The sequence below is a fragment of the Piliocolobus tephrosceles genome, chromosome 5, assembly GCF_002776525.5.
Source record: "Piliocolobus tephrosceles isolate RC106 chromosome 5, ASM277652v3, whole genome shotgun sequence".
NCBI classification, from domain to species: domain Eukaryota; kingdom Metazoa; phylum Chordata; class Mammalia; order Primates; family Cercopithecidae; genus Piliocolobus; species Piliocolobus tephrosceles.
The window spans coordinates 1,133,685-1,139,888 of record NC_045438.1 but is presented as its reverse complement, the minus strand read 5'-3'; the positions used below and the strand labels follow the sequence as shown (position 1 = coordinate 1,139,888).

The following is a 6,204-nucleotide window of genomic DNA, read 5'->3' as shown; positions in this document are numbered from 1 at the left end:
AATTGTGGTTTAGCAGGTGAATCTTCCTTGTCCCATTTTTCCCAGTAAAACCAGGGCTCATGGTGGAGGTATTTATTTTGGCATCAGGGAGGCAGCTGTGAAGATCTTGTTTCTCTGTCTCTGCCTCATCTTCCTCAGGTGAGTGCTGCCCCAGGACCAAAGCAGGAGGTGTGGGGCAGGCAGGGACATGACGCTGAATTCGATTCCTAGTGCTGGAGGGACCTGAACCAGTTACCAGGGCCTGAGGCCAGCAGTTGAGCTGTGATGAAAATTCCGCATGGGCCAGTTGTTGTCCGTCCCCAACTCTGGGCGAGAGTCCAGCTCTCATCACGGAGGTGTTGGAGGTTAGGCCTGCTCTCTCCCTCAGTCCCCTCCATCCCCTTAGCAGGGCACAGGAAGGTGAGTTTGCCGCTCTCTATACCCTGATCTGGCCACAGTGACAGGCCGTGGGCCCTTCGCTTATTATGAGGTCCTGCAGTAGGAATGCAGCAAGGGCAGCAGCAGGTGTGGAGGCTGTAAACACTGTCACGGGCCAATCTTCCAGATGAGTGTCATGGAAGCCTCACCCTCCAACATCCCACTAGACACCTCTCCCTAGATGGCTCCTGGGATTGCTCCACTCAACATGGCCAAAGTTGAACCAACCATCTACCCACCCCCAAACAACTTTCTCTCTGGGATCCCTATCCCACTGATGACACAGTGACCCCCTCTTTAAAGTCATAACAAGGGTGTGGTTCTCCACCGTGAGCTTCCTCCTCCCTTCTCCAGATCCCATAGATCACTCATTCTTGTCCCTCCTTCTCCTAAGCAGAGCTCACCTTGGAGCCCTTTTCTCCATTCTAACCCTGTTCATTCCTGGAGCCTCACCTTTTCTCTGGTCACTGAACCTTCCTGACCTCCTGCCTCTATCTCTCCCCACCACAGGCCCCCATATAGTGCGTCTAGATGCCTCCATGTCCAGTTCCTCCACAGTCTAAATGGCCATGTTTCCTTTCCATTGCTGTAGAATGAGGTGCAAACACCACAGCATGGTCTGTTGCCTGCTAGACTTTGCTCCCAGTGGTACACAAATGGCCAAAGAGCACATGAGAAGATGCTCAACATCATTAGTCATTTGACAAATGCAGATCAAAACTGTAAAGGAGATGCTACTTCACGCTAATTCAGACAGCTGTACTATTTTTCCCATTGCTTCTGTAACATATTACCCCAACATTAGTTAGTGGTTTGAAACAACACCACATACTTCCTTACAGTTCCGCAGGTCAGAAGGATGAAACAGGACTTACCGGACTATAAAATGAAGGATGGTTCCTTCTGGATGCTTTTGGAGCAAGGGTTTTATTGTTGGGTCTGCAGGCTGTACAAGAAGCATAGTGGCTTGGCTTCTGGGGAGGCCTCAGTAAACTTAAAATTATGGCAGAAGGTGAAGGGGGAGCCAGCACTTCACACAGCTACAGGAGGAAGAAGAGCTTTGTTGTAAATTCTTAAAATGGTTTCATTTTTCCTGGTGAGATATATGGTTGAATTACAAAGAAATACCTAGAAATCTAAGAAAAACAATAAAGCAAAATAATTAATAGCAAGGAATAAAATTTGTGTAAGAAAGAGAAGGTTCTCGGCCAGGCACGGTGGCTCACGCCTGTAATCCCAGGACTTTGGGAGGCTGAGGCGGGTGGATCACAAAGTCAGAAGTTCGCAATCAGCCTGGCCAACATGGTGAAACCCCGTCTCTAATAAAAATAAAATAAGAAAGAGAAGGTTCTCGGTCGGGCGTGGTGGTGCACGCCTGTAATCCCAGCTACTTGGGAGGCTGAGGCAGGAGAATCACTTGAACCCAGGAGGTGGAGGTTGCAGTGAGCTGAAATTGCACCACTGCACTCCAGCCTGAGTGACAGAGCAAGACTCCATCTTGAAAAAAAATGAAAAGAAAAGAAAGAGTCGCCCCTCGGAGCTGGAAATGCAACTGTTGGGATATTCGGCTGCTGGGGAGCTGGAGGCGGAGGCGGCTGGGGAGGTCCGAGCGATGTGACCAGGCCGCCATCATTCGTCTCTTCCTCTCTCCTGCCGCCTCCTGTCTCGAAAATAACTTTTTTAGTCTAAAGAAAGACAAAAAAAAGCAGCCGTCCGCCCCTCACGCCCTCTCTTCCTCTCAGCCTTCTGCCGGGTGAAGAAGCCCGGGAGGGCCGCGCCGCCCGCCCCCAGGCATCCCTTCTACACCCGGGCCGCCGCCATGATAGGCGAGATCGCCGCCGCCGGGTCCGTCATCTCCAAGTTCCTCCGCACGGAGGGGCTCACGAGCCAGCGACAGCTGCAGCCCTTCAGCCAGAGCCTGCAGGAGCTGCTGGCAGAACCTTATAAACATCACTGGTTCCCAGAAAAGCCAGGCATGGAATCAGGTTACCGTTGTATTCGCAGCAACCATCAAATGGATCCTCTGATTGCACAGGCAGCACAGCGGATGGGCCTGAGCACCCAGGAGCTGTTCAGGCTTCTCCCACGTGAACTCACGCGCCGCGTTGACCCTGCGAAGTGTCCTGCGGAATGGGAGAGGATGCTCCCGCTGCGTGCCGTGTGAAGCCTCACCAGCAGGAGGCAGCACTCAAACAGCACCGACGTGCAAATGGGAGACAGCGGAATCAGCTGTAGGGAGGAACTTCCCTTCCAAAAACTACAATATGATGACTGTATCAGGTTAAGATATAGTCTGTGGGTGGATCATCTTCTAATGATGGATAAATTTGATTTTTGCTTTGGGTGGGCTCCTCTTGGGGATGGATTATGGAATTTAAACCATGTCACAGCCGTGAAGATCTGGCACAAGATAGAGTGGTAAAAAAAAATTTTTTTTTAGCCGGGCGCGGTGGCTCAAGCCTGTAATCCCAGCACTTTGGGAGGCCGAGACGGGCGGATCACGAGGTCAGGAGATCGAGACCATCCTGGCTAACACGGTGAAACCCCGTCTCTACTAAAAATACAAAAACTAGCCGGGTGAGGTGGCGGGCGCCTGTAGTCCCAGCTACTCGGGAGGCTGAGGCAGGAGAATGGCGTAAACCCGGGAGGCGGAGCTTGCAGTGAGCTGAGATCCGGCCACTGCACTCCAGCCTGGGCAACAGAGCGAGACTCCGTCTCAAAAAAAAAAAAAAAAACACTGTCTCAACTGTGCTGTTAGCACCAGCCAGCTCTCTGTACATTTGCTAGCTTGTAGTTTTCTAAGACTGAGTAAACTTCTTATTTTTAGAAAGTGGAGGTCTGGTTTGTAACTTTCCTTATACTTAATTGGGTAAAAGTCTTTTCCACAAACCACCATCTTTTTTGTGAACTTTGTTAGTCATCTTTTATTTGGTAAATTATGAACTGGTGTAAATTTATACAGTTCATGTATATTGATTGTGGCAAAGTTGTACAGATTTCTATATTTCGGATGAGAGATTTGTCTTCTCTCTATAATAAATTGTTATCTTGGCATTTAAAAAAAAGAAGGTTCTCATATTTTACTATTTGGTTTAGCTCTTATTTTAATTTAAATGATCAAAGTAAAATAAATAGTATTTCCTCTAACAAAGATTAGACTCACTTTTCATAACCCAAACCATACAACATGAGAGACCAGATCATAGAATTTCTCCTATAGAGCAAAAAGATACTCCTATTTGTAATAGGTAGAAAAGTCTTATAGCTCTATTGAGGAAAGAAGAATACGATGTACAGGAAATAAAAGCTCTTCCTTTCGAGTGAGAGGGGTAGAGGGAAGAAGGAGTAGAGAAGAAAGAAAAGGGAGAAAGGAAGTATGGGAAGTATGACACGTGGATCCGATAGACCTTCTCCAGTCTTCTTTCCAAAGAACACAGGTGTATTGGGTAAATCCAAATGAGGATATCTGGCCCCTTCTCTATCTTTGGGACTTTGGAAAGAGACTACCTCTCAGAACTGGAGAGAGAAGCATGCCAAGTCAATTTAATAGCAACTCTGAGTTCTATCTGAGAGCTTGTCAGAAGTAGCTGCTGTAATTAGGATGAGAGTTCTTAGAACTGGAGTTTGAAAGGCAGAACACTCTAACTGGAGTTAAGGAGTTCAGACACTCCTAAGGGGTAACAAGGTGGAGTCAAATCAATGGAAAGAGAGTACAAAGTCCTCACTGAGCTGAGGACAAAGAGAACACAAGCTCATTGCCGTAACTGTCAGCAATAAATACCATCAATGGAAACAGTTCATAAATGAAATAAACCAGCCAGTGCACCTCCCAACCACAAGGACCAGCTTAGGGCCAAGGAGACACATTTCCCCTAATTCTCTCAATAACCCCAACTAATAACTTCAGCACACTGCAAAAGATGCTTCTAGCCGTCCAGTAACTCCACTATTCTTCCAAAAGATGCTACTTGGGGAGGAACCCAGGAGGGAAGCAGAATCCGAAAAGAACCTGAGTAATACAAGATAAACGAAGTTACCTAAAGAGAAAAATTAAATGTTTGGATCCTACCGCTTCATGCTGACTTGGGCTATAACTGATTTATATATTTTTTCTGATTACCTAGAGACATAAAGAAGCACATTTGAGTTGTTGAAGTCCATTGGCAACCTCACAATGCAAAAGTTTAGCTACAGAAGCGACAATTGTATTCATGAGAAGACTGAAGCACAGAGGGCTTAAATGTCTTTGCCAAGGTTAAAGCTGAAAATAGAATGATGATTTCAACTACAGTTGACCTTAGTAGAAAGCAGGTCCTCTTTGCCAAATTCGAGTATCTTGATCCCTCAGCAAAAGCTCTTTTCCCTGCACCTTCACTCTCCAGCCACTGCCTTTCTTTTCCTACTCCAATTTCTAGGTAATGATACAGCTCTTCATTCTGCTTAAGACCATGTGTCTGATGTTTATTTTAGATACAATTAGCTTAAAGTTTGTTTAAAGTTACAGACAAAAAAACTTACAAGTTACTTTGTATCAGGCCATCTATAAAAACAAATCAAAGAAGAACTCACAGTCACTTCTAGATTCTGAACAGATGTCTTTGGCAAGAATAGAATGTAGAAAGAAGAAAATTCCAAACCATGATGCCACTTGGACAGTTCTAAGAACACTGATACAGCTTCCCCATTTTTAAATTTATAATTACAGTAAAAACTCTGGTGAAAATACAAGTTGAGAATGTATCAGCTGACAAAAGAATATTTTCTTTTTTGGGGGGGATGGAGTCTCACTCTGTGGCCTGGGCTGGAGTGCAGTGGCCGGATCTCAGCTCACTGCAAGCTCCGCCTCCCAGGTTTACACCATTATCCTGCCTTAGCCTCCTGAGTAGCTGGGACTACAGGCGCCCACCACCTCGCCCTATTAGCTTTTTGTATTTTTGAGTAGAGACGGGGTTTCACCGTGTTAGCCAGGATGGTCTCGATCTCCTGACCTCATGATCTGCCCGTCTCGGCCTCCCAAAGTGCTGGGATTACAGGCTTGAGCCACCGCGCCCGGCTGAGAATATTTTCAACAAGAATAACCACTCAGACTTTTGACGTTGGAATCTATGATGGTTAAAAGGGAAAGGTAACTATTCAGGATGTGCAAGGATGCTGAACAGGAGGCATTCTACTCCACCCATCACTTGACCTCCTTTCACAATTTGTGGTGCTCCTGGGTATCAAAGACCTAATTGTTTTAATGACTGTTCTTTCTGTGGGTTTTTAAATAATTAATTTGTTTCCTATTCAGTCTAAGCTCTCAAGAAAACTGTGGAGTCTTGTCATAATACTTTGTAATTTATAACTTTCCTTTAGTTATATTCTTTCCTGGTATTCTCACAGTACTTCATGTGATAGATGATACAGATGAGAAACAGTGGTTCCAAGAATTCAAGCAATTTCTGCAAGCCCCTGTTACTGGAACATGAGGAGCTGGGATTCCAAACCCAGTCTTCCAACGGCAAATCCCTTTCCACTCTAATTCCTTCCTGAATGTATCTGATTTACAGCAGGGTAATGACTCCCAAACCTTAACTCTGCCCTAGGAAATTACTCATACTTTCTCTTTATCATCAAAAAGGAGTCTGTCAAGAATCAGTGTCAAAAATTCTTAATCCGGTGAACTGTATTGCTCTTCTAAATTTAACTCTACACCAAATTATGCATAGAAAGAGATTTGTTGGCCTGCAGACCTGAGATTCTGAAATTTTCTGTAGTGCCTAACAGACCTTTTTGATCCATCACATT

General features: G+C 45.6%; 1 pseudogene; it reads left to right on the top strand.

Annotated features, from left to right (window-relative positions):
• Positions 1-277: 277 nt before the first annotated feature.
• LOC111528004 lies at positions 278-2,846 on the top strand (annotated as a pseudogene).
• The last annotated feature ends 3,358 nt before the right edge of the window (positions 2,847-6,204 follow it).